Below are 24,250 nucleotides of genomic sequence, written 5' to 3'. Positions count from 1 at the left end.
ACTATCTCCTTGCGTGCGTTCATTTAGCGCTACCAGTGATAGTCTTTCCAGCTCTCTCAACAAGTCCTTGGAGGTCTTAGTTGGTTTGCCCCACTTGTATTCATCCTGTGAGAAGATCCCCCATGCTCGATGGTTGTTGTCTTCTGGGCTGTACTGATCTGGGCCCTCTGCAAGAAACATGTTAAAGTCCCCTGTTATAACGTAGCTCGAGTATTCTTCCTCCGTTATTAGTTTTGTCAGAGAAAGTACTTTATTCGGTTAAAAATCATTAACCATACAAGCAACAACATGAAAGAAATTACAATTTATACAGATCTATTTAAAAGAAAAACACATTATTTCATTATGTTTCGTTCGCACCAATAGATTTTCGTAGTTTAAAAACATATTTAAAAAAGCTTAAAAGTACAACAACGGTTAAAACTGTGTCCATTCTCTGACATTCTAAGAAAGCTAAACAACATCTATTTAAGTTCATGTCTTTGAGAAATGGGATTATGACTTTTCTGCGAGGTATAATATAAAATTTACAAAAGAATAAAATGTGAATATCAGATTGGGGTGAGGAATTATCACAAGGGCAGGTAGGTAAATGTCGCGACCATAAGTTCATTTCTGGGAAGGACAAGAGTCTAAAAACAAGATTTAATCTAAAACGGGTTAAGAGAAATCGATCATGATTTGTCATCAACAGGGTCAAATAGGGCTGTATTTTTCCACCAGTCAATATTAGATTATGCGAGGCAACTGTCTTTTTACTAATTTCCACTCGCCTTCTTTTGTCCTCAAGGTAATCCAAACTCAGTTTTTTCAAAAGTTTTCTGGGTATGTTTCCCATAGAGGATGGGTCCTCATAATATTCGCGGCATCCAATATCAATCATAAAGTGTTTAATGTAGGCTAGCCAGTCGACGGTACCCATATTTTCCATGTTTAATATATCCTGTAGCACAGCCCGATTGAATACACATTCATTAGTAGTCCATACCCTGTGCCACAAGAGAATAGGCTGTATTCTGATTAGATCTGATAAATGGGGGTGACCCAGTTCTATATGACAAATATATGTTGAAACACTCTGCGGTACGGCCAAGATATCCTGCAGAAATTTATTTTCAACAATTTGTAATGGTTCTATATTAGAAAACCCCCAAAGTCCCGCACCATACAGGGCTACAGATGTACATGTGGCGTTATATATGTTCAAGATTTCTCTTATTGGTTTGTTACCCAACTTTTTAAAAAAAGTCTTGATGGCCCTTATAGTTTTTTGGAACAAAAGAGTTCTGGCCTTTATGGCACTTGTCCATCCCCCCAGTTCATGGAACAAAATGCCCAGGTAAGGGAAAGAGGTGATATTTTCCAAGGGAACATTATTCAAGTACATACTTTTCATCTTTTTCCCAGATCTGGTACCACAGTTCATGGAGTATGTTTTACCACAATTGATTTTCAGGTCTAAACTCAACATGAATTTTTCAAAGGATAATACCAATTTTTGTAGGGCCAAGGGGGTACGAGCCTTTAAGACGGCGTCGTCCGCATACATGAGTGCAGGGATCATCCTCCTCCCCACCCTGGGCATATCCCTGCACTCATGCAGGAGACGACGTTCGAGTCCATTTATGTAAAGGAGAAATAAGAAGGGGGCCAGAACACACCCCTGGCGTACTCCGCGTCCCACTCCAAATCTCCTAGTACATTCTCCCCCACGGCCATATCGGACTGTGGCTGTGGCTCCTGAGTATAATTCTCTCAGAAAACAGATAATGGGAGCTTCCACACCTAGCCCTTTCAAAATTTCCCACAATTTAATAAGTGATACACAGTCAAATGCCGAAGACAAGTCTGCAAACATAAGGTATAACCGTTCACCTTTAACCCTAGTATACTTTTGTTGTACAATCATTAAATTTAAACATTGTTCAACAGTTCCCATGCCTTTCTGGAAACCATACTGTAGGTCGCTCATTATTTAATTTTCCTCCGCCCAATTCTGGAGTCTTGCCAAAATAATTCTACCAAAGATTTTTACAGCCGAATCAAGGAGGGAAATTGGCCTGTAACACGCACAATTTTGTCTGTCACCCTTCTTGTAAATCGGCACAATAATCGAGGTAAACCAGGATGGAATTAAGCCTTTGACAAGTGCGGCATTAAAAAGCTGTACCAGCACGGGACCCCAGATTTCTTTGTTTGCTTCATATAGGTCTACGGGGATCCCGTCGGGACCAGCAGCTTGCCACCCTTTGTAGCTTTCAACCCTGTTATAACTTCCTCCAGAGTTATCACTAAATTCCCCTCCCCCACTCCGCCATTAACCATCTTAGATACATTTGTAATGGAAGGATCATCTAGGGAGCTATATAAGTTTGAAAAATGTTCCACCCATTCACCTCCAAAAAGCAGATGAATCCTTCGATTGTGCGGCCTCGCGGAGGGCTTCTAAGGCCTCCTTTTTTTATAACACTTTTTCTATTTTTCAGGGCCTCATTATAGGTTTTCCTCAACCCTCTTATTACTAAACAATCCCGGGGAGACCTATGGATGGCGTGTTTCAAATTGGTTAGTGCCCTGGTACAAGCAGTATCAGACCAACTTTTGGTACGCCTAATCCTGTTTTTTGCCTCTACCCACAGACTTTTTTTGATTTCAAGAGCTATTCTATCAAAATGCTCTAATATCTGGTCACACTGAGACGTCTCCCCAAGGCAAATAGAGAAACTCTCTGAACAAACATTTAGCAACTTTGCAAGAAATATTTCTGGCGTGACCTTGCCCCATTTTAAAGTGTACCCATTTTGCCTTCCCAAAATCACGTCAGGGGCAGAGTGTGAGGCAAGAATATCTTCACAATGTTCATAAAAAGGGTTCTCAACCTCTATTAATTGGGGCAAATGATCACTTAGTGGTAAATCTAGAGACTCTGACCTGTTAATCTTGTGGCTATAACTATTTGAAACAAGAATAAAATCAATAGTTGAAGAAGCTCCTCTACCAATGAATGTAGGCCCAAAAGAAGTAGGATTCTGAGCTATTTCGTTAGCAAAACCCAGATCATACATAAACACTAATTCGTTGAGTAGGTCCCCGATCAGAGAGTGATCAAAATGTGTTAGATTTATATCTTGTTCTAACATTAGGCCACAAATCCCCTGTTTTCCCTTTGTACAGAGTAGACAGTTAAAATCCCCCCCCCATAAAATTGTCATTTCCTTACTCGATTTGTCTATTTCATGTTGTATATCTTTCCTAAATACCAAAAGGAGAAATGCCAATACTGATAATCTATTTATCTTCTTATCCCCAAAGCAAAGACATCTTATCAAAGCTCGGTCATGCTATTCAATAGCTTTTTTATTTTAACAAAATCATTTGTAAAGTACATCTTAGTCCTATACTGTCAAAAATGGAAACAGAACATTGTTTGAATTACGTAAAAGGATGGACACAAACAGTGAAGTATTAAAATCAAACATACATTCCAAACACAGTCATGTCACAATCATTCCACACGCATTCATACATGCACAACAGAATACTGAGCCCTATTGAGTATAAATAAACAAATGGGCTGAGTATTGGGTCATTTTCGGTCGGGAAAATGAATTCATCCGGCCTCGGCTGGTTCAGTAGTCGCGTCTTGCAAGGTTTCTCGGCGTCTGTAATCGCACTGATCTCTTCGCGAGAAACCTTGCAAGACGCGACTACTGAACCTGCCATAGACCCAAGTCCCTTGACGCAGCGGTCAAAGACTTCCTGACCTCTTCGTTTTTTTGCTTGACCAAGACCTCCATGGACACACAACCTGCACTGTTAAGGTGACATCTTACACTCGATCCTTGGATAATTTCCCTATTGAAGCGACCTGGCCCTGATGAGAATCCCTTTCAACCTCAAGGGATTTGAAACGCGTAGGCCTTTCCTTGCCTAGTGTCTGCTCTTTCTTCTTCCATAGTGTCAATATACTGGTACACTATTGGTTTTGACATTTTGTATTTATTTTGAAAAAAACTGTGTTACTTGATTAGTATGATTTATTGGATTTATTTTTCAAAAGTATTAGTTCACTTCATAATTTCATGTAAATAATTGTATAGCACGTAGCAGACCCAATACTCAGCCCATTTGTTTATTTATACTCAATAGGGCTCAGTATTATGTTTTGCATGTATGAATGGGTGTGGAATGATTGTGACATGACTGTGTTTGGAATGTATGTTTGATTTTAATACTTCACTGTTTGTGTCCATCCTTTTACGTAATTCAAACAATGTTCTGTTTCCATATTTGACAGTATAGGACTAAGATGTACTTTACAAATGATTTTGTTAAAATAAAAAAGCTATTGAATAGCATGACCGAGCTTTGATAAGATGTCTTTGCTTTGGGGATAAGAAGATAAATAGATTATCAGTATTGGCATTTCTCCTTTTGGTATTTAGTGATTACGGCTCAGCCTTACTGATTAGAGCCAACCCTATTTGTTTCCAGGTATATCTTTCCTAAGCATTTTTAAAATGTTAGGGATTTCATCCTGCGGAATATTATTGTATAAGTTGATCAAAACTACATTGAATCCCTTTTTTGAGCTTAGGGTTATTAGATGGTAATAACTGAATTTAGACGTAAAATGTACTTTCTCATAATTAAGCTGATCGGAGAGAAATGTCATTAGACCTCCCTTCGCACGACCATGTTTACTCCCCTCAGCCGGGGTAAAAAAGGTTCTATACCCACTTATATACACTGGGTCCATGGTCCAAGTTTCTTGGAGAGCCACAACGTCCCACCCAGTTAGGATTGTCTCCCAGGATAGATTGTTAATCTTGTTCTTTAATCCTACTACATTCCAAAATAGGAATGTACAGGATTTCCTTTTCTTATTTACTTCCATATCTACCTGAGGGATATTACAAGATATCTTTTTACATGGGGGACTTACTCCTCCATTATTATTCCCCACCTCTGCCTCCTGGGTGCTCAAAGTGTTACTGGGGTACTCTTCTATGTCTCCATAGTTTGTTTTTAGGGTCAGTTCTAATGGTAAAATAATCTTACAAACTTCCCCTGCGGTGTGCTCTTTTAGATTCTTTTTAGAGTCAGCGACTACTCCTACACTCAAAATATCTATCTGGTGTGTATCCTGTTCTTGTCAATCGACATAGTCTAACCTCGAGAAAGCATCGAATCTATTGTAGGTTGGTAGATTATAAACTAGTAGGGCAGGACCTCTATTCTCCCAAAATAGGTTATTATTTCCATAATTCAATCCAGGAGTTGTTGGAACAAATTGCCTTTGATTAAAATTATGGTGTCTCTGAGTTTGGGAGAAAGGAGTCTGACCGTATCCGCGTTGGTTTGAGGTGAACCAATTAACGGGGTACCTTACTTTATCTTTGTCTCTGGACTTTTGCCCTGGACAATAAGGATAGAAGTAGCTAAGATAGTGAGTAGTAATAAAATCGCTACTTCTTGAATCATACCAGTCTCCTATATGTCGTACCGCTCTATGGTCTTTAAAATTTACAAGAATAACATCACCTTTCTTGTCTTTCGGTCTAGAGCCCACCCAGAAAGATCGCCTCACGGTTAAAATTTCTCCATTAATATGGGCAGGCAGTGGTCTATTGTTATATAGCCAATGTATCACTTTATTTCTTAGGGCTCGATGGTCTTCCCTAGTGTCCGTAGGTAGTTCAGGTACACCCGCCATTACTATTGTGTAAGGAGCAGCCTCAGGTGGTAGGTCAACAATTCTCTGTGGATGGTAATTTCTATTCTGAGAATGTGCTGTACCTTTCTCCTTAATAGCCTTGGCGTGCGGTATTTCTGGCCTTACTTCCAGAATCAGATTTTCCCCACCTTGGACGCCTACTTTGCTTATGGCTTTAATTTCAGGGTCGGGCTTCTTTTTTTAACAAAGGTGATGGTAGAGCTTTTTTTGGAATCGGACCAGTTGTTTTTACCCCAGAGTATACCGTTTTTGTAGGGGAAGTTGAGCAAGGTAAAGCTTGTTTAATGGCTGTCATCGTTGTAGCAGATGGACCACTAGATTTTATAGTATTCAATCCCTTTGCCAGATCAGCTAGTAATAACGAATTTTTCCCTACATTTTTATCTAACTGGTCAAGTTTAGTGTTACACAAATGCATTTTTTCTAACAGGGGCTGAATTAACGCTTTTACCAAGCTTTCCAGTTTTACTAGTAAGCCACTCTCACTAAGAGAACATGGGTGAGTTGTCATTTGAGATACAGTCGGAGGAGTTAATAAAGTAACCACATCAGTCACTGCTACAATTGGGCTCCTCTTCTGTAATTTAGCTTCCCGAGTCTTCATAGGGCAACCCCCTCTTTTTTTAGTGATGTTAGTATTGGTATTAGATGATGACACGTGCATTATATTTGGAGATGAAGCTGGAGAAAATCTAGGGGAATTTGATAACCTTTCATCAACATAAGTACTACACAAGCTCGTACGGGGTACTTGCATACTAACAGAGGTATTCAAAATAGAAATCTCATTAGTAGAATAATCTAATGCTTCACCTTTTTCCCCCCTATCTCCTATACTAGATAACCCAATGTCTTCCATACTACTATGTATATGGGTTATCGACAGGGCTGTCCTTGTACATCCCAAGAAGGAACTTTTGTAAGTCGGGGTAGCCAATTGAGGGCTCTTTTTAACCATATGTACTTTTTGGTTTTGCTTCCCCCTTCTCTTTCTTAATCTTGCCTTTTTAAATATTCTTACTTGACGTATGTGGGATATAGAGTGTTCTTTTTCCACAATATCTGGGCGGTGAGTAGGTCTTGCGGCATGCACCTGTGCTATCGCAGTGACCAGTTTCCCAAAAGTAATAGGGGGGTTTGTCTGTGTAGGATTGTCAATTGACTACACCTCATCCTGGACCAAAGAAAGATTCCCATGACCTAAAGAGGCCCGTCGATTACTGTTATTCTGGGTTACTTTCTGAATTAAATAGTTATCCATAGGCCCTTTGTCTAGTTTCTCCTTAGACAGCATGCTAACTTAATTCCATACAGATTCTGAAAAATAAAATAGTTAAGATAATTTAAAAATAGCAGAACTAAAGGCCTTCAGTGATCAGCGCTCAGAACCTAAAGTTAAGTAGATACAACAAGAGTTCATGAAAGTTCACAGCGGGTACCTGTAACAAGAGTGTCCAAAAGGTACCAGCGTCTCGTGCCCAGTCCAGTCTCCTCAGGCCTCTGAGGGCCTCAGAGGGCCCGCCCTTTGCCCGGGCTTCGCTCCGCGCTTTGCCCCGCGCGCGTCCCGCTAGCGCGTCTGGGGATGACTGTAAATAACGGGAGAGGGGCGGGAAGAGGACCAGCTGCGGGGAATCTAATAGCGCAGCGCCCTCTGGTCCTGGCAGTCCCGCAGGGGTGCAGGCCTCCCTCGACGGCTCCTTAATTGATCACGGAGTCCTTTGAAGATGAAGCCTCGAGCGGCCCCCGCGAAGCGGGGGCCGCGAGGAGTGGGCAACAAGCAGCCTAGAAAGCCACGTAGGCGGAATACAACAGCAACCTCGTAGTCCCCAGCTTCTGTGGCAGCACAACACGCACCCTACCCTCAGTGCTTTAATCCAAGCGGGAGGGGGCGGGAAGAGGACCAGCTGCGGCGAATCTAATAGCGCAGCGCCCGCTGGTCCTCGCAGTCCCGCAGGGGTGCAGGCGTCCCTCGACGGCTCCTTAATTGATCACGGAGTCCTTTGAAGATGAAGCCTCGCGCGGTACCCGCGAAGCGGGGGCCGCGAGGAGTGGGCAACAAGCAGCCTAGAAAGCCACGTAGGCGGAATACAACAGCAATCTCGTAGTCCCCAGCTTCTGTGGCAGCACAACACGCACCCTACCCTCAGTGCTTTAATCCAAACGGGAGGGGGGCGGGAAGAGGACCAGCTGCGGCGAATCTAATAGCGCAGCGCCCGCTGGTCCTCGCAGTCCCGGAGGGGTGCAGGCGTCCCTCGACGGCTCCTTAATTGATCACGGAGTACCTTTGAAGATGAAGCCTCTAGCGGCACCCGCGAAGCAGGGGCCGCGAGGAGTGGGCAACAAGCAGCCTAGAAAGCCACGTAGGCGGAATACAACAGCAACCTCGTAGTCCCCAGCTTCTGTGTTTTGTCAATTTGACTATTAACTGCTTCGCACGGTTCTTTTTACTCTGAGGCGGAATATAGATGTTTACCAAAGTTACATGCTGTGGATTGCCTTGGCCCTGCGTTTCAAACCGAATTGCCATTATTTCAAGGGAAGTAACATTTTTGCTTATCAGCTCTTTACCTGTAGATATAACTTTGATCGAAGCAAAGATGGTTAGACCTCCTTTACAGTGGCCGTGGTTTGAATTACGAACTGCAGGGAGGTGGTAGGTCTTATAACCTTGGAGATGTAGGGGGTCCTCCAACCAGGTTTCCTGTAGGAGTACTAGGTCGAATTTCTGAAAATATGACTGTAGTGAGTGGGTGCTGATTTTGGTCCCGAGACCGTTTATGTTCCATGAGCAGAGTTTTATGTTCCTGTGCCTATTTCCCTGTTCAATGCTGGGTCATGGGATCTCTGTTTTTAGATTTATGGTTTTTGATATCCAGGACCAATCAGTTGGTGGATGGCCTTGTTCTTGACTCCGACGACCCCCAATTGTCGGGCTAGATGCGTCTGGACCTACTACCGAGGTGCTGCGGGCTCCCTAGAGGACTGAGATGACTTGACCACGCGCTCTCGAGCTGTTGGGTGACCTCTTGTTGGAGTCTAAATGATGTTGGAGCAGTGGGTCCAGGTAGCCAACTGGTCGGTGTTGATACACTCGTATCCCCCAAGCTTCTAACTGGGATTCTTCACTGGGAATTCTCTCTGCTAGTTCTGGTGATGCCCATTCTGTCCTAGTTATCTCTTGGTCCGAGAGATGTTTGAGGGTTTCAAATTCTACTGACAGCAGATCTTGGGTTCTGATCCCGGCGAAATTTAATATTTGAAGAATATTACCATGGTTTAGGGTATCTCTTCGTCCTTTTGACTTGTACTCTGGGACGAATAGGATTATTTTTGAAGTTGCTGGGTGACAATTGTTCACTGGGTTTCTGCTACATAGACGCTTGCAGCCTCGCTCTTCACTTGAAGATCTCATTTGTGTTTTTTCCGCTTCATTACCCTTGCTGGGTCTTCGCTCTTTGGGATTAGGGTATTCTGCGGTACTTGGTTGTTGGGGGGTGATCATTTCGGTTTTGGTTTCTAAGTTGGATTTGACAACCAAGGGTAGGTGCTGATTATTATCGCGGGCTGCTGGGTGTCCGCCCGTTATGGGGTCCTCCTTTCCATGAGTGTTAGACCGATGGCTGCAGGTCACTTTATCTTGGTGATTAATTAGGTACTGGTTATGATCGGTTGGGTGGTCCTCTACTATTCCTACTGGGCTTGTTGGGATCCGAGATTTAGTTAAGTTCTGGTCCAATTGTTGGATTTTTGACATGCCGGGTCCTTTATGTACCGGCTGAGCACCACTCTGGAGATTTGGTAAAATTTGGAAGTATAGTTTTATGAGTGAGTTCTTTTGACGCCCTTTCCTCCTTTGTTTCCTTCGCTGCTTGGAGTTTTGCCCATTGTGCTGCATAACCTTTCCTTCTTTGAAAGTTTCTTCTTGTGTTTTAGGGCTGCTAGTGGTCACTGCCTTTAGTTCGAGATTCGTGGACTCCACACACCCTGCAGAATTGGAGAGTGGCAAATTGGGTGTTCCAGGAGAACCTTTGGGGCCGGCTTTCCTGTCTCGGTCTGCCTCGTGAGGGTTTGGGGCCGTAGAGTGGGTTGCTTCGTGATTTATTCTTTTAGCTGGCCCTTTGCCGTTACCAGATGGATTAGGGGTGGTAGTTGGATTGATGTCTTGAACAGCCGGTACTTGCATCTTCATATGTGCACACTTATTCTTTTTATTATTATTTATTTATTATTCCACAATAAGAGCTTAGAGACAATCTCGAAAAAAATAAATGTAACACTCAGTAAAATCACATGACATAATTCATAATTATTAGGGTGAGTGTGTGCATAGGTTATGCATACATCCCTGCGGTGGGCACTCCGTTGGGGTTCGTATAAAACAGACTCCACTAGATTCTGAAATGCGTTTTTTTAGGAGTTCATCACAATTTTATTTGAATATCTTTATCCATTGTTATTTAACAATGCGAGTTTTTGTTTCACAATACAAATTTTCTATCGAAATAATGCTCCAATGCATTTCGGGCAACAATCGCCCTTTCTCAAGGAGCCCTGTAATTTTTAAAAGTAGTATCAGTCTCCTTCATAGCCCATAGTCATAACTTAATATGCGCAATGATCAAATCAACATATATAACATTGCAGTGTATACAAACAAGTAGTCATGCATAGTCTTCAGTGTAAGTGTTCTAAACCGGGGACCGTTCTAACCCAGGTGAAAAGTGAATTAAATGCAGGTGGCTGGGAAAGGTTTATCGTTCGTGCGTAGTGAGTGATAAACAAAATACACTTACATCGTCTTTGAATTCAATAAATTCAATGATGCTGTGGAAAAGATAAAAAGTGAACAGCGTGGGCCAATTGATGCCTCTTAGAAGTTAAAAAAAAGGTAAAGCGGGTTTGAATGGGAGACGGGCGCGCCCGACTTACTGAAATTGTTATGGATGTTCGTCTAATTTGGTTTGAGGTCCAGAGGCGTAGATAGGCTTCCGTGTGTTTGGTGCCGGTTTGGCGCGGTCATATGAAACTGATGTATAAAAATTAAATGAGGGGCTCATGGCTTGATGATCGGTAAGGGTGGAAATAAAAGGTGGACTTACATGCACCCAAAAAAGGTGTCGGCCATCTTAGAAGGGTGTTGAACGTGAGTGAATGTGGGACGATGCAGGTCATTTGAAAAAGTGTAATGCCAGATACACAGTGTGACAATGGTTTGCAATAAGTTATACATGCACAGTCGTATAATTAACAGTCATTACAATTGAACAATGTGTCCATATGTACCATCAGGGGTACTCATAGGAAGCAGCTTAATTCAATCCGGTCATTGAGCCCAGATGACTTCATGGATTGCATACGGTATATCCAAGCTGTTTCTTTCTGCAACAGTATTTTGTTGTTGTCTCTGCCTTCTTTCTTTTCAATGATTTCCAGCACCATGAATTTTAGTTGCGCCACAGTATGTTTGTGTTCTAGAAAATGCATGGCAATGTTTGATCTTTCTTGCTTGGTCCGTATATTGGATTTATGTTCATTTAGGCGGGTTTTTATTTTCCTCTCAGTTTTTCCAATATAAATTTTCCCGCATGGGCATTTCAACAGGTAAATTAAATTGGAAGAATCACATGTTGCATTCACATTGATTTTAATTTCCGTCCCTTTCATTGGATGGTTGATTTTGTTGCCCTTGATAATATTATTGCAGTTGTTGCAACTAAGGCATGGTCTGGTTCCCTTATACACAATTTGTGGAGCACTGCCTTTGGATAGAATTTCTTTGAAGTTGCTTGCCCTGGTATATGCGAAGATAGGTGGACGTTCAAACACATTTTTGAAATCCGGTTCAGTTGCAAGGATCCGCCAATGGTTGAGTATGATTTTTTGTATCTGCCACTTAGTGTAGAATATTTTGACACTAGCACCATCCTGGTGTCTTCTTTTTTGGTCGATTGTGTTAACGCCTTCTCACGAGTGATATTTGCAACTTTTTTGGTGGCATCATCAACGATGGCTTGGGGGTATCCTCTTTCAATGAATCTGATGTGCATTTCATTCATGCGTTTATTGCAAAGTTCTTGATCTGAAACAATCCGTTTGACTCGCAACATTTGGCTGTAAGGCAAGTGTCGTTTTAACGAATTTTGGTGGAAGCTTGAATAATACAGGGTATCGTTCCTATCCGTTTCTTTTCTGAATAAATCAGTTTCTAGTCCATTTTCAGTTCTCTTGATTAATACATCCAAGAAACTTATCATGTTTACGCTCATGTTCCATGTCAGTTGAATCCATGTTGTCTTTAGTATTCAGCTCTGATAGAGCCGCCTCTAGGTTCTCCTTGGTGCCTTTCCAGATGAAGAATAGGTCATCTATATATCGGACATATATGTACAAATTTTTCATCCAATTTGGGTTGTCATAGATGTACCTTGCTTCAAACTCAGCCATATATAGGTTAGCATATGTTGGTGCTGCGCAATTGCCCATTGACATTCCCGATAGCTGTTGGTACCACTGTTTCTCATAGGTGAAGTAGCTATGATATAATGTGTATATCATTAGTTCTAAAAGGAAGGTTTGCATGGGGCTCGGGATCTCACTGTGTAGTAAAGTTTTTTCAACTGCTTCAATTCCTCTGTCATGGGGAATGGATGTATAGAGGCTTTTAACATCCGCTGTACACAAAATCAGGTTATCATCTGCATTGATCACAACTTCAGATAATCTGAGTAGAAATTCAGTGGTGTCCTTTACGTAACTTCTGAGTTTCTTCACTGTTGGTTGTAGATAGCGATCTAAAAATTTCCCTATTGGTTCATGAAGAGAACCCCTCATGGAAACAATTGGTCGAAAAGGTGGATCCAACAGGTTTTTGTGTATTTTTGGTAACATTGTTATCGTCGGACCCCTCGGGTGTTCTACCACTAGGAATTTCTTAGTTCGGTCATCAATTGTCCCTTGCTCATATGCCTCCTTGTGGATGGGGCCCCTCTTTCCTTTTCTTTCTCAAAAGAATAGGAAAGAGGGGCCCCATTAACAAGGAGTACCAAAAAGGACAACAAGAAGATAGGAACTCACTAGTAATAAATATTTCCGACACAAGATAGTCAACATATGAAATTAACCTTCTGCAAAAAGGCACATCCTTCATCCCCACCACCAGCACAAACCTTCTGGAACTAGAAACAAGCACATACAAGTTAACACGAAAACTACGGCTTCGCCATTTTTTTGAGAATGTGCTTCCACCACAAACAGAAACCAAACCGGATCAACTTCTCGGTTTACGCCCTTCAAGCACATACATGCCACCAAGCAGTCACAAAAGTATTGACACTTTTGAAGCGTTAGTCAAACAAGACTTGGAAAAAATCAATTACAGAAAAAACACAAGAAGAAATATCACGTAAAAAGACCTGGACACCATGAAAAAAATTGCAGAAAACAAGGCAATAAAGTGCATTAAAGCCGACAAGGGGGGCGCCCTCGTGATTGTTAACACTACTATGTATCAATCGAAAACCCTAGAACATATTTCGGATCCAAACACCTACATGCCACTTCAAACCAACCCCACGACCCAATTCAAAGCAACCCTCATGGATTTAATCACGCAGGCATATGAGCAAGGGACAATTGATGACCGAACTAAGAAATTCCTAGTGGTAGAACACCCGAGGAGTCCGACGATAACAATGTTACCAAAAATACACAAAAACCTGTTGGATCCACCTTTTCGACCAATTGTTTCTACGAGGGGTTCCCTTCATGAACCAATAGGGAAATTTTTAGATCGCTATCTACAACCAACAGTGAAGAAACTCAGAAGTTACGTAAAGGACACCACTGAATTTCTACTCAGATTATCTGAAGTTGTGATCAATACAGATGATAACCTGATTTTGTGTACAGCGGATGTTAAAAGCCTCTATACATCCATTCCCCATGACGGAGGAATTGAAGCAGTTGAAAAAAACTTTACTACACAGTGAGATCCCGAGCCCCATGCAAACCTTCCTTTTAGAACTAATGATATACACATTATATCATAGCTACTTCACCTATGAGAAACAGTGGTACCAACAGCTATCGGGAATGTCAATGGGCAATTGCGCAGCACCGACATACGCTAACCTATATATGGCTGAGTTTGAAGCAAGGTACATCTATGACAACCCAAATTGGATGAAAAATTTGTACATATATGTCCGATATATAGATGACTTATTCTTCATCTGGAAAGGCACCAAGGAGAACCAAGAGGCGGCTCTATCAGAGCTGAATACTAAAGACAACAGGATTCAACTCACATGGAACATGAGCGTAAACATGATAAGTTTCTTGGATGTATTAATCAAGAGAACTGAAAATGGACTAGAAACTGATTTATTCATAAAAGAAACAGATAGGAACAATACACTGTATTATTCAAGCTTCCACCAAAATTCGTTAAAACGACACTTGCCTTACAGCCAAATGTTGCGAGTCAAACGGATTGTTTCAGATCAAGAACTTTGCAATAAACGCATGAATGAAATGTTATGTTATGTTATGTTATGTTTTTGGTAAAGCGCAAACAGCTGCCCCGGCAAAGAGGCGTCCCGGCGCTAGGGAACCTTGTAAACCTGCTAAGAGGGGAGGGGAACTGGGAACAGGGGCCTAACATAATGGGAACAAGTGGGTTTTAATTGCCTTTCTGAAGGCGGACAGACTGTTGATGGAACGAATAGTGGGTGGCAGGGAATTCCAAAGTTTAGCCCCTAGAACTCTGAAGGAACGACCTCCAACCCGACAAAATTTTGTTCGGGGAACAGTAACAAGGTGTTGGCCTAGGGAGCGCAAAGTGTGCTGAGGGATATAGGGTTCTAGGAGAGGACGTAGTAGTTCAGGGCATTCAGCTTTAAGAATTTTAAAGGCAATGGTGAGGGTCTTAAATTTAATTCTGGATTCAATGGGGAGCCAGTGAAGTCTTTGGATGGTAGCTCTGGCGGAGCACCTACGGGGAAGGCCCACCACAGCCCGTGCTGCTGAGTTTTGAACCCGTTGCAGGCGAGCTATCTCCACTTTATTAGCGCCCAGGAATAAGACACTAGCGTAATCCAACCTGGATAGAATAGTGGATTGGATTATCAGTTGTCGTGTTTTTGAATCAAAAAATCCAAGTATTGGATTGAGGTTCCTCAGCAGGCCCACACAGGTAGCTGCCACTTTCTTTGTGTGGGCTTGAAATGAAATGAAATGAATGAAATGAAAATGTGTTTTGTAAAGCGCAGATAGTTGCCCAGAGGCGTCCTAGCGCTGATTGCTAATAATTAGTCTCAGAGGGGCATTAAACTCAAAGGGAAAAACAGGCTATTTATTGAACAGAAAAGTTTTCAGTTGCTTCCTAAAAGAAGTAAGGTCCGAATTGGACCTTAGGTAGAAAGGCAGACTGTTCCACAACTTGGCAGCATTCAGGGAAAAGGACCGACCTCCTGATCTAGACCGTTTGATCTTTGGTACAACGGCAAGTAGAGCATTGGTGGACCTAAGCTGTCTGCTGGGTACATAGGGAGTGATTAAAGGGCGACTGATTAATGGACCGGATTCCCAAAAAGATTGGTGGGCAAAACAGAGAGATTTGAAACTGATCCTTTCCCTCACCGGAAGCCAATGCAGGCTTGTCAGTCCAGCTTTTACAGAGGTCCTCCGAGGGATTTGAAGCAATGTCCGAGCCGCACAGTTTTGGATTATTTGTAGCTTTTTTAATGTGAAATCTGGGGCCCCAAGATAGAGTGCATTTCCGAAGTCTAACCTCGAGAGAATCAGTCCCTGGACCACAATTTGTCTTGCCTCAAAAGGTAACAACGGAAGGATCTTATTCAACATTCTAATGAGGCCAAAACAAGTGGCAGATAATACGACAGCCTGATGATCAAACGTCAAAGACTTATCCAGCCAGACCCCCAGGCTCTTGATGGCATCCCTGGGGACTGGGGGAGTGCCTAAGCAGGCTGGCCAGATCTGGTCAATTGTAGATGGAGCTAGATGTCCCAGCATCATGACCTCTGTCTTGTCTCCATTAAGTTTGAGACAAGACAGGGTCATCCACCTGCTGACCTCGCTCAGGCATCCCATCCCAGGTCTGCTGTGCCCGCAGGGTCCCCATCCCGCGTAAGAGAGACCACCAGCTTGGTGTCGTCCGCGTAGGTAACGATCTTAATACCATACGGATGGACGACCCCAGCCAGCGGTCTCATATAGACGTTAAATAACGTCGGGCTTAATGAGGACCCCTGCGGGACTCCACAGTCTAAGGACCTGCTTGTGGAAATGGTCGCTCCCTCAAAGACCTGGAATGTTCTGCCAGATAGAAATGAACAGATCCACTCCAATGCTCCTCCTTGTATCCCAATCTCCCGGAGGCGCTGTATCAAGATTGTATGATTTACAGTATCAAAGGCGGCACTTAGATCGAGGAGGATGACTGCCACTGATCCTCCCCGATCCAAGATGCCCCTAGTTTCCTCCAGGACCGCCAACAGAGCGGACTCCGTCCCATGCTTGGGGCGGAAGCCAGTCTGCGAGGGATCAAGGAGACTGTTATCCTCCAGGAAAGCGGTCAGAAGGTTGTTAATATATTTTTCTAGTAATTTACTAGCCCAGGGGAGCAAAGAGATTGGACGATAGTTATTAAAATTATTAATGCTCACATTAGGCTTCTTAGCAAGTGCCTTCACCCTGGCTTCCTTCCACTTAGCGGGAACTGTCTTGGTGGAAATTGAGGCATTAAGTACCTTCAGCATAATCGGAAGGATAGTCTCACTAACAGTTCTTAAGAAGCGAGGAGGGGCCGGATCACCGGGGGAACCCGATTTTACCTGGGTCATTAGAATGGATAATAGGTCCGACTGCAGCAGAGGAAAGTTCTCCAGCACAGGTGATATATTGTTTATCACATCATGTCTGAGGTAACCAGGGGTAATTGTTGAGTTCTTTGATTGAGTGACTGGGAAGGTAGAATAAATACAATCTATTTTGTTAAAGAAATAATCTGCCAGCTCGTTACAGCGAACTTGTAAGTCTTCGCTGTTTATAGGAGGCTGGGGAAGGACAGTGAGATTTTTTATTATCCTATATATTTCCTTCGAGTTGGACCTGGCATTCTTAATCTGTTGTGTATAATGCTGAGATTGAGCTTTCTTAATCGCTAGCTTATAATCTCTAATGGATTTTCTGTATACAGCTTTGTCAAGATCTACGTAGCCTATACGCCATTTTCTCTCCAGCCGCTTGCACTTGCGTTTGATCTCCCTAAGTTCCGTAGTGTACCAGGGGGCTGACGTTCTGGATCTCTTATTCCGCGATTTTTTTACTGGGAGAATAGTGTCAAGTGACTGAGTTATCCAACTATTAAAGGTGTCATTAGCTACTATGGGATCAGTATCAATAGGAGGAATTGTGGCTAGAAGCTCCTGAACCCACTCATCCGTTGATAGTTTGGGCCAGTCTCGTGCCTCTCGAGAGCCTGTCAAAAGAGCAGGCGACTTTGGGATACCCCAAATTAGCGGGATGAGTTTATGATCAGTCCATGGGAGAGTTATAGAGGGCTCTATCACTAGACCCGGGCAATTACTTAATACCGGGTCCAATAGATGTCCTTTCATATGTGTAGGAGAGGAGACAAGTTGGATCACCTGTAGTGCAGATAAGCCAGAAATTAATTCTTGGGCGGCAAGGTCAGCGGTATCTTCAAAGTGCATATTTAAATCACCCAACAGCGTGAAATTGGCCGATGTAAGCTGAGCGAAGGGTCGAGCCACACCCCCAAGTTTTTCACCAGAGTTTTAGGGGACGGGATTGGGCCCAGCACCGAAGGCCACCAGTGGTCGCTCCAGAGGCTGGAGTTCCTTCCGAGGAGTAGCACCTCTGTCTTTCCTGCGTTCAACTGGAGACAGTTGTCCGTCATCCACTGGGCAACTGCCGCCAGGCCATCCCTAAATCTTGTAGCCGAGTTCGAGGGGCCCTCAGTAAGAGTGATGACTAGCTGTGTGTCGTCAGCGTACGACACCAGCGTGATGTCCCACTTTTTGGCTACAGCAGCTAGAGGCTGAACATAAAGATTGAAAAGGGATGGGCTGAGTGCAGAGCCCTGGGGAACTCCCTGTCCGATGGAGTGGGACCGAGAGATAAACGGAGGAGCTGAGACCCGAAAGGATCTGTCCTTCAAGAAAGAACGAAACCAGCCAAGGGCGAGGTCACAGATCCCTATAGCTTCAAGGCGTCTTAGCAGGATGCTGTGGGACACCGTGTCAAAGGCTGCGCTGAGGTCAAGCAGAATCAGCGCAGCACTCTGACCGGCATCCAGTATCCTACGAAGGTGTTCGGTGGTTGATAGAAGGGCAGACTCGGTGCTATGTCCGGGTCTGAACCCATTCTGGGAAGGGTCCAGGATGTTATTCGTGGCCATGTGGTGGGACAAAACGTTGTTGCACATCAGATTCATTGAAAGAGGATACCCCCAAGCCATCGTTGATGATGCCACCAAAAAAGGTTGCAAATATCACTCGTGAGAAGGCGTTAACACAATCGACCAAAAAAGAAGACACCAGGATGGTGCTAGTGTCAAAATATTCTACACTAAGTGGCAGATACAAAAAAATCATACTCAACCATTGGCGGATCCTTGCAACTGAACCGGATTTCAAAAATTTGTTTGAACGTCCACCTATCTTCGCATATACCAGGGCAAGCAACTTCAAAGAAAGTCTATCCAAAGGCAGTGCTCCACAAATTGTGTATAAGGGAACCAGACCATGCCTTAGTTGCAACAACTGCAATAATATTATCAAGGGCAACAAAATCAACCATCCAATGAAAGGGACAGAAATTAAAATCAATGTGAATGCAACATGTGATTCTTCCAATTTAATTTACCTGTTGAAATGCCCATGCGGGAAAATTTATATTGGAAAAACTGAGAGGAAAATAAAAACCCGCCTAAATGAACATAAATCCAATATACGGACCAAGCAAGAAAGATCAAACATTGCCATGCATTTTCTAGAACACAAACATACTGTGGCGCAACTAAAATTCATGGTGCTGGAAATCATTGAAAAGAAAGAAGGCAGAGACAACAACAAAACACTGTTGCAGAAAGAAACAGCTTGGATATACCGTATGCAATCCATGAAGCCATCTGGGCTCAATGACCGGATTGAATTAAGCTGCTTCCTATGAGTACCCCTGATGGTACATATGGACACATTGTTCAATTGTAATGACTGTTAATTATACGACTGTGCATGTATAACTTATTGCAAACCATTGTCACACTGTGTATCTGGCATTACACTTTTTTAAATGACCTGCATCGTCCCACATTCCCTCACGTTCAACACCCTTCTAAGATGGCCGACACCTTTTTTGGGTGCATGTAAGTCCACCTTTTATTTCCACCCTTACCGATCATCAAGCCATGAGCCCCTCATTTATTTTTATACATCAGTTTCATACGACCGCGCCAAACCGGCACCGAACACACGGAAGCCTATCTACGCCTCTGGACCTCAAACCAAATTAGACGAACATCCATGACAATTTCAGTAAGTCGGGCGCGCCCGTCTCCCATTCAAACCCGCTTTACCTTTTTTTAACTTCTAAGAGGCATCAATTGACCCACGCTGTTCACTTTTTATCTTTTCCACAGCATCATTGAATTTATTGAATTCAAAGACGATGTAAGTGTATTTTGTTTATCACTCACTGCGCACGAACGATAAACCAGCCACCTGCATTTAATTCACTTTTCACCTGGGTTAGAACGGTCCCCGGTTTAGAACACTTACACTGAAGACTATGCATGACTACTTGTTTGTATACACTGCAATGTTATATATGTTGATTTGATCGTTGCACATATTAAGTTATGACTATGGGCTATGAAGGAGACTGATACTACTTTTAAAATTACAGGGCTCCTTGAGAAATGCATCGGAGCATTATTTCGAAAGAAAATTTGTATTGTGAAACAAAAACTCGCATTGTGAAATAACAATGGATAAAGATATTCAAATGAAATTGTGATGAACTCCTAAAAAAACGCATTTCAGAATCTAGTGGAGTCTGTTTTATACGAACCCCAACGGAGTGTCCACCGCAGGGATGTATGCATAACCTATGCACACACTCACCCTAAGATTTACATTAGCGTAAACGGACGGTTACGCCACCTGCAGGAGCACCTTTAAACAAACAAAACCCAAAAACCAACCTCATCCAAAAACATATACATCTAACCCAGAAGCTGTGCACCGCACCCATAGTATTATTCATATAATTCATAATTATACCAAGTAAAACTACCCCATCTCCAAATGATCATGAATTACCCCCCAGATCAGCATACCAAGTTTGCTTTTTTTTGCCCCCTTCAACGCATAAAGACTCCGGGGCTGATTCACAGAACTAACTTAAGACAAAATCCTAAACTTACTACTTTTGGTATTCACAGAAGTTAGGATTTTGTCTTAAGACACAACCCAACTATGAACTCGAGCTCCAGAACAATCGTTATGGATTCGCAATACTGTCAAGAGAATTGTTTTGGCGGAAAAGAGACGGTTGAAGAATGTAATCTAGCTCATTCTTTGTGTACAACCGGAGTTTCTTTGTGCGTCATTAATGCTCAAGAGATTCCCGAAGAGTACAAGGAATTCGAAGATGTATTTAATGAGATGGAGGTTGAACAACTTCCCCCTCACCGACTTACCATGTAGTCGAGTATATGTCTTGACAGAGAAAGAGCATCACCATTTGAAAGAATACTTGGATAAATACTTGGCCAATTGGTTCATCCATCCTTCACAGTCCCCCGTGTCTTCGCCCCTGTTTTTTGTGCCAAAGAAAGAAGGGGATTTGCGGACGTGCATCGATTATCAAGCGATCAATAAAATCACCAAGAAAAACCGGTATCCGCTACCCCTCATTTCTGTCCTTTTGGACCAAGTAAAAGGGGCATGGATCTACACCAAGCTAGACCTAAGAGGTGCATATCACCTAGTTCGCATGCGCGAAGGCGACAAGTGGAAAACTGCCTTTCGGACAAGATTCGGTTTATTCGAGTACCAAGTCATGCCATACGGACTATGTAATGCCACTGCTGCATTTCAGCATTTCATCAATGACGTCTTGAAGGAATTTATCGATCAATGTGTAATTGTGTACATCGATGACATCCTCATCTACTCCTCTGAGGAGAGCGAACACCAAGGTCAAGTGAGAGGCGTGTTACAGAAGTTGAGAGAAAACAGGTTATTTGTGAAACTAGAAAAGTGTGCATTCAACGTTACTCAGGTGGAATTTTTGGGGTTAGTTCTATCCCTAACGGGAATACTGATGGATCAACGGAAAATAGAAGCAGTAACCAACTGGAAATCCCCTACAAGTGTCAAAGAAGTCCAAAGTTTTATCGGATTTGCCAATTTTTATCGGCGATTTATTAGCGAGTTTTCACGGAAAATCCTTCCTCTTACTCGACTACTTAAGAAAGGAATTCGTTTTGAATGGTCCAAAGAATCAGAAGAAGCTTTTTGATCTTTGAAAAAAGATTTCACCTCGGCTCCGATCCTTCAGCATGCAGACCCTACAGAACCATTTTACGTAGAGACAGATGCATCAGATCAAGCAGTCGGAGGGGTGCTCTCCCAAAGGCATAAAACGATCGGTCAGCTCCATCCAATTGCGTACAGATCAAGAAAATTAACTCCAGCTGAAATGAATTATACCATCACAGAAAAAGAGTTGTTGGCGATTAAGGACGCATTCAAAGAATGGAGACACCATCTTATGGGAGCCCAACACCAAGTAACTGTGTTCACGGATCATCGCAATTTGAAATTCCTGAAAACAGCAAGAACGCTTACGCCAAGACAATTGCGGTGGTCCCTGTATTTCGTGGACTACGATTTCGTAATCACTTATCGACCAGGGGCCCAAAATGGAAAGGCTGATGCGTTATCACGAATTGACACAGAATATCAGAAGATTCCCTTAGAAAATCAAACTATCATTCCAAGTGCAAAGATCATTGAAGCCACAGTTTCAATCAATTTGGAAGCACATATTTCCGAAGCCATGAGTTCAGAGGATATGCAAAATTGGGTTAAGGAAGATGTTGACAGAGAAATTATTCATCAGCTACCCTATTATAAGAAGGCCTTATACGTACCAACTAAAGAATTGGAACAGCAAGTCATGCAGGAACGTCATGATGGAGTACTGGCTGGACATAAAGGAGAAGCTAAAACGGAAGAGTTAATTAAAAGACACTACTGGTGGCCAAATATGACCAAAGATATCGAGAAGTACGTAAAGACTTGTGAGATTTGCGCTCAGGGAAAGTCAGAAAGGCAGGCTCCGAAGGGGCTACTCCAACCATTACCCACGCCTCCTTATCCATGGCACACAGTCACTCTTGATCTTATCACAGACTTACCTCTTAGTCAAGGGTTTAGCACCATACTAGTGGTTTTCTAAGATGGCACATTTTACCGCTCTAAAAGGGGTCCCCACCGCTAAAGAATTGGCTGCCCAGTTTAGTACACAACTTGTTAAGGTTCATGGAATTCCTAAAATAGTTATTTCAGACAGAGGCTCCCAGTTCATCTCCCATTTTTGGAAGGCCTTTATGGAGGGTTTTGGTACTGAGGTCAGATTTTCCACCAGTTATCATCCGGAAACAGATGGACAAACTGAGAGGGTGAATCAGGAGTTAGAACAGTATCTAAGACTTTATCTTTTGAAACAAGATGGAAACTGGTCAGATTATCTGTGGGCAGCCGAATTTGCCTACAACAATGCCAAGAATGTGTCTACTGGCTATTCTCCATTTTACTTGAATTACGCTAGGCACCCTAATGTAACAGTTAGGCAAACTGAGATTACAATCCCGGCAGTTAAGGAAATAGTTTCCCATTTAGAACTGGTCCATCAACAGGCAATAGAGAATCTGGAACTAGCGAAGGAAAGGTATTAGGGCTACGCAGATAAAAAAAGACGAGAAGGTCCTCCGTTAGAGAAGGGCGATCAAGCTTGGCTAAGTACAAAAAACTTAAGGCTCAAAGGAAATAGAAAGTTTCAACTTAGGTGTATTGGTCCCTATCAAATTGAAGAAAGAATAAACCAAGTCACTTATCGATTAAATCTACCAGATAAATTGAAATTTCATCCCGTCTTTCATGTCTCATTGTTGAAAAAGGCTCCTACTGAGTTACGAACTAATATGCCTCCAAGGCCTATTCAACTAGAAACAGGAACCGAATTTGAAGTCAAGGAAATTCTAGATTCCAAAAGGTTACGAGGAAAACTGTATTATTTAATTGACTGGAAAGGATATGGTCCGGAAGACCGATCTTGGGAGCTAAGTGTAGATGTTCATGCTACTAGGTTGGTTAAGTCCTTTCATCAACGTTACCCCACAAAACCAAGAGAGAAGGAATCTTCCTTGTTGGGGGGCACTGTCAGGACCTCAGCACGAGTCGGAGCTACAACGAGTCTAACATGGGCTCAAAAGAGTGGAAATATGCCAACAAAATCCTCCTGGTCAGAACTCACTCGAAATCGGCGCACCGAGATGGCCGCCGATCTGGAGTTCTAAGTTAGCGGTCTAGTCTCTGGGTCACAGCTGTGGAACACTCTAGGTGATGCGCGAGCGCTGAAGAAAGTGCGCACTTCACCGAGACATCGACCCGAGAAGCAGCGTTAATGAGGAGCTAGAGTTTTATTCATAGTTAAGAGTAATTTGGAGTTAAGGTGAATTTCGTTACAAGGTCTTAGAGTATATCTGTAGAAGAATTATACAAAACCTGAAGTCAGTGATGTCAGGAGAGGTCGCCGCTCGGCAGAAGAGAAGGACGGGTGTCGTGAAGCAAACGCGCCAGTCCACGAGAAGACGGTCGTCGTGAAGCTAACGCGCCAGTCCTCGAGAGAAGAAAAAAGAGAAAGAAGACGTCGAAAATATCAAGCTAAGTGATAACATTGTTCAAAGACAATAAATGACGAACTGTTAGTAACAAGAAAAATAGTGTAAATGCGTACCATGTAAAGCAGTAGACAATCAGGAGAGTCCTGCAAAAAAAAAAGAAGCATTACAGAATAGACGTATCAACTCGCAAGCACAGAATAAATAGGAAGAAGATAGAAAGACTCACAGTAATAAGAAGTAAGTGGAGAAAGGTACAGATAAATAGAATTAGGATACACATAGTTGAGAAATTCTAACCAATGTTTTGTGTTCTAGAAAATGAGAAGAATAGAACCTGAAAATAGCAAGAACCTAAAATAAAGAAAGAAATAACAGAAGTAGAAAGGCGTTCTCTAGTGAAGTACGTGGAGGAATTAAAAGACAGTAAGAGACAATAGACTCAGGTAAAGCTAAGAATATCAGGATTTAATAAGTTAATTTTCAATTGCAGAATAACTAAAGAACGCAGAAAACAATAGAAGCATTTTCAGCATAAGACAGAAGAGAAGCAC

At 42.6% G+C, this 24,250-nt stretch overlaps 2 long non-coding RNA genes across 3 annotated transcripts in view; one reads left to right on the top strand and one right to left on the bottom strand.

Moving 5' to 3' along the window:
• LOC144784384 (uncharacterized) overlaps positions 1-24,250 on the top strand; it is a 623,310-nt gene that overhangs the window by 327,048 nt on the left and 272,012 nt on the right. The gene's annotated exons all lie outside the window — the stretch shown is intronic.
• The window catches only part of LOC144784519 (uncharacterized), a 182,797-nt gene that overhangs the window by 83,217 nt on the left and 75,330 nt on the right, over positions 1-24,250 (bottom strand). The window contains exons 2-3 of the long non-coding RNA XR_013601671.1: positions 23,813-23,842; positions 23,581-23,695 (exon numbers count right to left, since the gene is read on the bottom strand). This is a non-coding gene — a long non-coding RNA (uncharacterized LOC144784519). The remainder of the gene's footprint in view (positions 1-23,580; positions 23,696-23,812; positions 23,843-24,250) is intronic.

This window comes from Lissotriton helveticus, chromosome 1_1 (assembly GCF_964261635.1).
Source record: "Lissotriton helveticus chromosome 1_1, aLisHel1.1, whole genome shotgun sequence".
NCBI classification, from domain to species: domain Eukaryota; kingdom Metazoa; phylum Chordata; class Amphibia; order Caudata; family Salamandridae; genus Lissotriton; species Lissotriton helveticus.
This window is presented reverse-complemented; position numbering and strand designations above follow the sequence as displayed.